This window comes from Carassius auratus, chromosome 43 (assembly GCF_003368295.1).
Source record: "Carassius auratus strain Wakin chromosome 43, ASM336829v1, whole genome shotgun sequence".
Taxonomy (NCBI): Eukaryota; Metazoa; Chordata; class Actinopteri; order Cypriniformes; family Cyprinidae; genus Carassius; species Carassius auratus.
The window spans coordinates 5,559,277-5,570,480 of NC_039285.1; the positions used below are offsets into that span (position 1 = coordinate 5,559,277).

General features: G+C 35.1%; 1 protein-coding gene across 2 annotated transcripts in view; it reads right to left on the bottom strand.

Annotated features, from left to right (window-relative positions):
* LOC113061535 (tetraspanin-9-like) overlaps window positions 1-545 on the bottom strand; it is a 163,503-nt gene extending 162,958 nt beyond the window's left edge. The window contains exon 1 of one of the 2 annotated variants that reach the window (XM_026230708.1): window positions 252-545. The gene's annotated coding sequence lies outside the window, so the exon portion shown is untranslated. The remainder of the gene's footprint in view (window positions 1-251) is intronic. The other variant, XM_026230707.1, reaches the window with a different exon arrangement.
* Window positions 546-11,204: the final 10,659 nt, after the last annotated feature.

Here is an 11,204-nt window from a genome sequence, read left to right on the forward strand (position 1 = left end):
AAAACAGGCTGAACTGTAACATTCTTTTACAAAGCAACTTGAGATGTTTCTGGAAGGCTATTAATCATCACATCAAAGGCAGAATAATAGAGAAATTTTCCAACAGGTAGCCTAAATAAAGACTCATCTGAAGACCCCGGAAGATAAACACAAAAACAAGTGATATACATACGAGCATTCAGCGTCACCAGTGAATAATAAAGCTCATTCATGACCCTTTATGAGTTTACAGTACATAAACATGCTCTTACCTGTACTGGTGTCTAATGCTGGGAGCTTCTGCCAAACACTCCAAGACCAAAACAAACTCTTTCCTCCACGTTTACTTTAATTCTGCATCCCGACTGAGCGCTGCTACAAACTTTCGACGTCACTTATTTAAGGCATGCATGTGTTTGTGACATACACCGAGGTCTCTCGTGCTTCTGAGCCTCTCACAGCTCTGTTTGCAGGGACTCTTGAGTCCAGTGGAAGCGGAAATGCGGCGCAGTTGCTGGAAGAGGTTTACTGACTCCTACAGGCGCTACTGCTGCTTTATTTATGGATGAAGTTTAAAGCGCGGTAAAGTTCGTTTTAGGTTTTGGTATTCGCTGAATATTCGCCTAGGCTACTTTAGGGACCGTCTGCAAGTTTACCTCACAGTACAAAACGAAGTCCTGATAGTTCATTCAATTCATGTTTTCTGAGAACATAGTAAATACCTAGTGGGCATACTGACTGAATATATCTCACAATATCTCACCTCAGACAGGTCTACCCCCAAGTATGTACATTGCACAAATATTTGTAGAAAAAAAAAAAGTATGTTCCAAGGGTTATTGTATGTTCCCAGTGACCAGACAGACGTGAAACCAGGCTTTCACCAGAGTGCTAAACTTTGGCCTACTGTCCGTACAGAACACACATATTTTCATTTCATTTTTCATTTTTCATTGTAGTACATTCCTAGTTACAAGACTGACCGGTGAAATTTTGCCAATACCTCATTTTATACAAGTACAGTAGGCTCCACAATTACTTTCATAAAGAAATTATTGTAAGTCTCCAAACAGGTTTTTCAGGTTTTAAAGTTTACTGGACTGACTTACTACACGTGAAAGTTTGCCAATACCTCCCTTTTTCATGTTCAGAAATTTGTAGTTTATTCCTATTATTTATCTATTTATTTTGAAAGTTTGTTGTTTAAAGTTTGGGTTTGTGTAAAGAAGCATATAAAATGGATGAATGCAAAAACATGTAAAAAATTTGGTTTATGGCTGGTGAAGGTTCTGTCTAAGTCAAGTCAAGTCATCTTTATTTATACAGCGCTTTTAACAATACAGATTGTAACAAAGCAACTGAACAGCATTAAATAGGAAAATAGTGTCAATAATGCAAAAGGGCAGTTCATCATACAGCTCGGTTCAGTTTAAATAGTTTCTGTGCAATCAAGTCGACGGCATCACTGGAAATTAAGTATCCCCAACTAAGCAAGCCAGAGGCAACAGCGGCAAGGAACCAGAACTCCATCAGTGACAGAATGGAGAAAAAACCTTGGGAGAAACCAGGCTCAGTCAGGGGGCCAGTTCTCCTCTGGCCAGACGAAACCAGCACTAAAGGATACACTACACTAAAGGATATTAAGCCATGTTTTATCTCACAGCTGTACCAACCACTGGCTTGAATCAGTGTTATGTACTATCAGGGCAGCATCCATTCCATCCAGATCCAGTTATATTAATAGCACAATGTACTGAAACCTCTGCTGCACAGTAGCTTGTACAAATGAATCACCCAATGTTCCTGCAACTCAAACTTCATAATTATTATTACAAATTGTTTCACACCCACTGTGCATTGTTTAAATCATATCATTATTTTCTGTTATCTGTTTAGGATTTTCCCTACAGATAGCATTAAAAAGGCATTTGCTCATGAAAGCAGATTAGCGTAGAGCTGTGATGCATTGCATAATGAATCAGCAAGACATTTATTGCTGTCCTGCATATATAGATATTATACATTTGGCCGAAACAGCCTTTGAATGTTCATCAGTGTCCCTAAAATCAGCACCACCGAACATTTACACGTGTATTGGACTCCACTGACCCGATCATCCTTAAATTAGCCTGATAGTCAGTGTCCAAATGTAATCACCACTGTTAGTTTTCTTTATAAATGGCCCTGTAAAGGAGCACTGGCAGGGAATGGCACTAATGATTCTGCTGAGGTATCTCTCCTTTATCATGAGGAGACGTGGGACATGGGTGGAGTTTATAAATACAGTCACTAGTGCACATGCTAAAGAGATTTGGTTTTAGTACTGTTAAACTCCTAAACAGTACATAAAAAAACACATATACTTTTATTCAAGCATGCAATAAATCAAAAGTGACAAACAAGAATTTTACATTGTTACAGAAAATTCTATAAAAAAAGTCCTGAAAAAAAAACATAATGGTATCCACAAAATCAGTACAACTGTTTTCAAAATTGATAAAAAAATATATATATTTTTTTTCTGATTTCTGAAAGATAATGTGACAATGGAGACTAACGTGATGTTTGCTGAAAATTCTTCATAGCCATAACAAACATAAAATACTTTTTAACATATAATAGAAAAGTTATTTTAAATTATAATAATATTTCACAATATTATGGGTTTTACTGTATATAATAAAACGTAACAATGTAGCAATAAAATTACAGCCTAAAAACATTTGAAAAATCTAAATTTCTAACTTATATTTGTATATTGTAACAAATATACACTGAATTCTAAAATACACTAAAAAAATTATGTGGAAATTTTTTTTTTTACATGAAAATTTCTTTCAAGTTTCACAAATAATAACAGAGAAAAAGCAAGTAACACATTTATTAAACTTTTTTTGTCACAATTTGGAACACAAAACAAAAAAGGTTTTATATAATTTTGTGATGTACACATGAAATATAATATTGTAATATTCATTAACATTTAACATAAGATTTTACTTATTGATAACAAAATAATTTACAACATTTACCATACTATAAAGCAGCAGTGGGATATAGAAGTGAAGTTTCAGTTTATTGCTTTAAAGTAGCTGATTATTACTTATACTGCAACATTTACATTCATCAGTTCTTTACGTTGATGCATTTGGCAGACACTTTTATCCAAAGCAATGACTGTGCATTCAGGGACATGCGTTTCCTGAGATTCAAACCCATGACCTTGGTGTCACTAGCACTGTATTCTGCTGCGACAGAGTACAGTCCTGCTGGATGGTGTAATCAGTTAACGTGTGGTGGGTCTCTGTTGAGGTACATTGCACTAATGATTTAATTGTCTTCCACAGAAGGTTCACACCTGGAAGAGAGGCTGGAAACAGAGCTCAATTACCCGCCTCATTTCAGAGCCATTACTGTAAGCATACTTGTGCTGCCCTCTAAAAGAAACATACAACCTCTGTGAATTTAAAGCCAATGTTTTCCTCTTGACCTTTTGCACTCGTGAGGAATGAGACTGGACATGGGAGTTAATGATAAGCGTAATCATTAGATTAGTCAAGAGCAAGCTAATGGAGCTAAGCTGTTATGGGACCTTACATACTAAATGAGTGTGTTGCTGCGAGCCCAAACAGACTTTTATAAGAGAAGCTGAAGGAGGTTCAATTTCGATTAATATCAGTAATATTCTTAACACTTTAAGTGCCACAGTGACCTTACTGGGGTCATATCATACATTATATGATCATTTTCTTACACCAAGGGTGTATTTTTATTAATGAATTTTTATTCATGAAAAATTCAGTGTGAACTGAAACATTTTTTACAATTTAAAATAACTGTTTCAATATATTTTCCAGTGTACTTTATTTCTGTAATGCAAAGTCTTCAGTGTCACCTGATCCTTCAGAAATCATTCTATTATGCTTATTTGATAATCAAGAAACATTTCTTATTATCAATATTGAAAACATATGTGATTCCAAAATATTATTATTATTATTTCTGATGATAAAAATCAAAAGAACAGCATTTGAAACAAAAATCCTATTTTAACATTATTAATTGCACTTTTGAACAATTGAATGCATCCTAATTTAATAAAACTAGTAACATCATTTTTTTTTTTTTTTTTTTTATTATTATGAACTTTTGAACGGTAGTGTAATTTTCTTTTTTTAATGTTGAAATGTTGGAAAACTTCAGGAGGACATGTTTAGAGTAGCAGGTGGTCAACACACATACTGTAAACATCCAGGAACAGCTAAAGTTTTGGTGTACTTTCCCACAGTCGTTTAGGGAAAATAACATATATTTCCTAATAATTTTTCCATGACAGACCAATTTTCTTAACACCAAACAGGCATCATTCATGTGTAAATATGCATAGCCGTGCACCTGCTTGCTGCAAGTCTTTTTTTGTGTTTAATTTAGCAATAAATAGTGTTACTGAACTTTTTGAGTTATGATTTTACATAATGTTTTCATAATACATCAAAATATTTTCAAATGATCATTAAAAGTTTGATTTCTCATGAATTTGATTTCTTACAGCTGACCATTGAGGAATTGGTTACAAGATCAATTGCAGTTCCTGGGGTCTAAGATCATGGGCAATAAGTTAAAGTGTTTTATGGTCCATTCAGTCTGCTCAGGTATGGATCCATTAAGAAGAGTATCACACTTAGGGGCATCCATGACATCTACACCCCCTCTCTACTTACTCGAGAATTGAAAGCATGTCTCCATCTACAGTATATCACAGTGTCTCTGTGCACATTGAAATCAGATGGGGTGTGATTGGTTTAATCAGCAACATTCAGGCAGATCACATCAATCTGAATCCCATTGCTATCCAGTTGTGGTGTTTGTTGTTGTAGAAGCTGGGCCTCTGTTACACATGGTGCGACTCAGGTGGAAGGTGTCTTCTGTCTTTAAGTCTGCCAAAAGATAGAACTTGAGACCTTATATAAACTCCATTCACTTAGCATCCCATTACTCACCCAATGCATGAAAATTCACAAGGCCTTAGAAGCAACCTATGGATTGAGAGACATGAAAAACATAATGGTTAGTTAATGCACTTTTTGTGATATTGAGCTGACTGGTATTTACCAGTGGCGCCATAGATTTTCAGCCTTTATTAAATCACACCCTATTAATACATTGTGTAACTGTGCAAGGGCTATTTAATGCAATGTTATGCATGTTTTGTTTTATTACTATGGGCACACGAAATGTGATTGTTCTGACAGTTATAACGTGACATGTTGGGCTCTCTGTGTTGAATGTGAAAAACAGTAGGCTACTGTAAAACCATTTCCACAACATGGCAACCCACGTGATAGTTTGCTTGCTACAAAGCTGGTGAATGGAGGTAATTTCATAAAGCGATTTAATACTTCATCCATCATCAGATGCCCTTTAAATTATTTTTTTAAAAGAAGGTATATTGAAAGATTCTTGCAGGTATACTTACTACAAATACAGGGATGTGTAAATCAATTCTGACTTTTCCTCGCAATAGTGAATTTGCAAGTTTATATTCTTCTTAAAATGATCTAGAATTTATCTTAGCGTTTGTATCTCTCAATGGCAAGTTATAAACTCACACTTTATTCTAATTCTGACTTTTTTCAGAACTGCAAGTTTGTCTTGTGTTTAAACCTGCAATTCTAAGTTTAAATCTAGCAATTCTGCCCTTTTTCTCGCAATTGTGATTTATAACTTGAAATTATGAGTTTAAATATTTTAATCAAAACTTTTTTTGGAAGTTTTTATTTACAAGCAATCAATTCCTCGATATATTAAAACATTACTTTTAACTCATCACTTATACTGTACGACATAACTTCTATATATCACATCTATAACCTCAGTCAGAGTCCTCAATGTCTCTCACTGTAGTATTGGTGAGCATTTAGCTTATTTCCTGACCGCACATCGGCCATGTGTTTGGGATGGAGTACTCTTGTGGTTCCACACCAGGCCTTAGTTTAACCTTCTACTTAAGACATGCTCAAATCTGCAGCAGCAACTGTTGATTTCACAGCCGTTCACACGTCCACAGGGATTCATTTCAGGCCGGTCAAACAGCTCCTTAAATCAGCTGGTCCTATTAAATTACATGGTTAGATTGCTCATTTTTTCCTGGTTTTAACATTGACCTGTTTGTGAACAACGGCTGTCTGTTCGGTCAACGAGTGTGCTCTAACCCTGCTGTTAAAAGCATTAGGCTAATACTTAAGTCACACATTAACATTCAGATGAATGTTTTTTTTTTTTTTTGTACTGTTGCTTATATTGTGCAAGGCAATGAGTTTGCTGGCAGAAAATGAGAGTGAGATACAAAAAAGAAGCATATAGCAAGACATTATAGTGCTAGTAAATGCACAAATCACAGTCATCAAGGTCCATAATACAATCAGAGATAATATCCCGTAATCAATGCTCATATAGGATATGCTTTCGAGACTGAGCCCCAGTGTGGTTCATCACTGCTCAACATGCAGAAGGTTTAAGGCTGAATGAGGTGACAGGGTTCTGAGGTGAGATCGAACAATAGCCGTTCTGGAGGGGCAATGATCTGGAGGTCACACTCGCAGTTGCTTTAAGTGGGCACACTTTGGTGTTTCAGAGACCCTGGAATGTGAAAACAGTCTAATTCCAAACTTATCTCACACCATACCTGCATTTTCGTGGCAGTATAAGCACAGCCTGTGAGAGCTTGAGCTGGAGGACCATTAGCATGACAAATGCCCTCATAAGATGCCAATGCATTTTCTCTAAGGTAATCAAATGTCACTCTTTTTACTACTTCAGACTTAAAAAGTTGGGGTTCAGATAGTGAGATGTGAAGGACACATTCCATAAATCTTTAAATGGCACAGTGTACAACAAGTGCATAAAAATTTTAAAACAAACATTTAAAAATGAAATATATTTCAAAGTGTGAGATGAAAGTTAGCATCATTTTTAGACTGTATGCTCAGACTGTATTATGTATTACAATGAGAAAAGCATATGTGATATATAATATAGTAGATCATTATAGCTGTATACAATGCTTTCTGTTTCTGATGTATTATAGGCTGTGGTTTCAGACCTTTGAACCACTTTTTGAACTTATTTAATTCAGAAAGGCATTGAATTGATAGTGACAGTTACAAAATATTTCAACCTCAATTACAATGTTGTTTTTATTTATTTATAACATTTTCTATCCATCAAAGAATCCTTTTCAAAGAAAATATTTATTGAAACTAACATTTTTACACATACACACACACACACACAATTGTATATAGAAGTCTAAAATAAATATTTTAACTTAAAAAAAGTATATATAACATCATGTTCACAAAACTTTATTTTTATTTTTATAATGTCCTGGATATAGAAGAACACTCCAAAATGTAACTTTCAATCATTTTGAAAGTGATTATTCATTATAGTTTGCAAAATATCTTTAAAACCGTTTAAAATCATATGGTCTATTTAACCTTGTTAAAAATACACTTTTAGATTTTAAGTATACCAATATGTTTAATTGCACATTTTCAACCACAAATAACTTGAGAGCAAAAGCAATATGACTGCATATGAATCTTCAGCACATTTATGGCCACTCAGCCTATGTGCTGCTCATGGTTTACTAGGGTTTCAGTTTCTATGCCTTCACAGTGACTAATTAATTCCACGTGTTTTTACCCCCCCCCCCCAAGTTAATGATGAAAATAAAAAAAAATTTATTACACTGATTAAATCCACTCAAGCTTTTCTTTTGAAGTTTTACATTATTTATAAAAAAGAAGCGTAACACAAACAAAAAGCTTGTGGGGACATGTCGCCATACTATCAAAGGCAAATTATAATGAACAGCGCATAAGTACACATTTGATCGATTACACTCAGAGTACAGCACAAAGGCACTGTAAACACATATGGTGATTAAAAACAAATAAACACATTTGATGGTCTTGCTACGACCAGTCGTACACATAAACAAACCTTGCTTCTTCTCCATCATTTTGTCAAATAACTGAAATGTCAAAGGTCTGCTGTGTTTGGAAGTGGTTTTTAATGTTAACCAGTGAGGGTTTGTATGACTGTGAGTTATATATATATATATATATAAAAAAAATAGACTACATAAATAATATGAAAATTATTTTGAAAATATATAATTTAGGGGTTCATGCAAGTCCATGGATCTGGAGGAAGCATTGTTGTAACTTGTGTTTTATCTTTAGAGAACAGAAATTTGTAGTTCCGGACAAGAAATCGAAAGCCTAGTAAAAGCTAGTCCCCATATCTGCAGGCACGCATTAAAAGTGTAGTGTTGAACATATTCCGCACCACAGAGCTGGGAAAATTCGGAGACCCCGTAAAACGAGGTGGGTTGGTCACTAAAATGGCTGTTAACAACCTGCAAGCTTGCATGTTATGGCTACCACGGGAACATGGACTGAGTTATTCCTGTGCTGGTGCTGTAATTTGGTACGTTTGGGGAAGGAAACATTGTGTGTGTGTTTAATAAAGCAAGAAATGAAGTGTAAAAGGAAGAGAAAAGTAAGCTGACTCCTCATAGGATTTTAAGGACAGAACACAGAGGATTTGTGATGTATGTCAATGTTTTTAAATTTCGTTGAGGGAGCAGGTGTCATAGATCAACATTTCTGACATGTATAATCAAAATTTGGCCTGTTGATAAGAATTGTCGGAGCATTTTTTGCTATAGGGCCCCATGTGATTGGTGATCACAGGGCACCCACAAAACTCCTATGCACTTAGTCATCCTTCCCCCCCCATTAGCGACGCCCCATAAATGAACCAAAATTCATTCTTTATCAAGGGATAGCACATTGTTTGCTGTTTCTAGATTCTCCCTAATTTTTATGAATGTATTGTGTGATAGTTTAAAAAACTATTTTGCATGTCAATTTCCACATAAAAAGGGTTAAATATGATCTCAAAGCTAGTAACACATACCGTAAGAGAGGAAATAAATAGGCACCTGCTACATAGAATCCTCCTGCTAAGTTTCAGCAGTTATACTCTAAATCATCATAAAATCATGAAAATAAAATTAAACTGTCTAAATATCAGCCTTTCCATTGAGAAGAAGGAAGACCAAGCATCCCTCAGTTTCACACATGGTGTATGACAGTCAGTCTGCACTAGTAAGACGGTGAGCCATCTGGACATCGCTGGCAGCTGTACTTGGATAATCACAGGCCGTAAACATACAGTAGCGTATATACAAACAATAATGAGCTGTGTTAGACAGCCAAAGAATTCAGCTCTGAGATATGAGAGCTGTGCCTCATCATTACAGATGGCTTTGTTAGATCATGATGCCTTGAATCTACTTTTAGCTCCATGAGAATCAAGCAGCCAAATGGTTCACTTCATCCTTTGCTTGGAAAGGGCCATGGTTCTCCAGTGGAGTGAAGATATGTAATGTGTAGAATATGTATAGAATATATTAAAGGCATAATATTTCATATAGTTAGGCTTCATGGAAAATGGTTCAAATAACTGTAAAATCACTAAGAAAAGCTGTACTTACTGTTGGACTATGTTCTGTAGGAGTGTACTGTAGTATAAGGGTCAGCTGAAAATAAAAATGTTGGCATTGTTTAATCCACTTTATGTCATTCAAACCTGTACAGATGTCTTTTTTGGGTGAAACACAAAAGCAAATTGTTTGAAAAATGTTCATGCTGCAAACAGCACCCAGGGGAAGTAAAGCTCCAAAAGGACAGAAGCACTTCGGAAGACACCAAAATGTAAGTTGCTATTCACTGATTTATTTATTTTCCCCTTTCCTGTAGCTTTCGAATCCCATTTGCATAAGTTAAAATCTAAAGCTTCTTGACGTGTGAGATTTGATGTCAATGTCATCAAAAATCAATGGATTCTGCTTTATAATTTGTCACAGGTCACAAAGTAATGTACTTTTTGCAATTGTAAATGAGATTTGAGAACTACTGTGGAAAGAAAGATTTTAGCACATGCAAATGTATGACCCTGCTTACATTATACGAATTGCATATTTATAGTTCATCGCTGCATATTGAGTTGGGATAGAAAATGTTTTAATACTAAAATGACACAGCTTTAAAAAGTGTCTGGTGTGAGACATTGTTTGAAGAGGAGACTTCTTAGGATCCAATTCCTTAATGAAGCACTACAGGATATTTGGTCTCTCGTCAGCAATGAAATGAGTTTTCTGAAGTAACATCTGAGATAAAGAAGGAAAAAGGTCACAAGGACAAAGCAATAATGTTGTTTTTCGTTTTGTTTCATTTACTTGTTAAAATGTAATTGCCCTATAAATCAAGAAACATTGTCTGCATTTCCTCATTTAATAGACATTAGATAAGAAATGATAAGACTGATATATTTTCCCACCATCACATGCATAACACAGTCCACATGGCTTATGGTCTGACCTGTATGAGAAACATGCTAACTAGTTACAGTGTTGTTTTTACCATTAAAATTTCACAGAAATGTTTCTACAATACATGTACAGCAGTACAGTGGTGCTAATGAACTCCACAGATCATGCTCATGTTGTAAATTTATACCAGAACCCATTTTTTTTCTGGTTCGGCTAATGCAAAAAAAATTTTTTTTTGTAATTTGTAAAAAAAATCAATAAAAAATGTATAATGGTTTCCATTTAAGTGTTTTCAATATTGTACTTAAGCACAACATTTTATATTTTATACAATGACTTGAATACAAAGGCAAAGTAAAGTTACACAAGATATATTAATGTCGCATTATTCAATAATTCTTTCACTGCCTGGATGAGCTATTATTAATAATGACACTGCACTCTTTGGGTGTGTGTGTGTGTGGGGGGGGGGGGGGGTGGGGGTGGGGGGGGGCAATAATGATGAGGTAAAATGGACCTCTTTATTGACTTACAAATTGCTGCCTGTTTTTATTCCAGGTCCATAGTCTGTCTCCATTTGAAGGAAAATGAATGTCATATTTGAACTCATGGATCAATTTCTTCCAACAAATTGCTTTCATCCCACTGAAATGCTACGAGATGTTCATTCTTTGCACTTTAAACTGTAACCAATCGGAAAACCTTGTGCTGTAATCTGGCGCTGACTGTAAACCAAATACCAGTATACTTAAACAATCATAGTCATAATTTAAGATTCCAATCGAAATCATATACAGCCCAATGATAGGTTAAAACATCA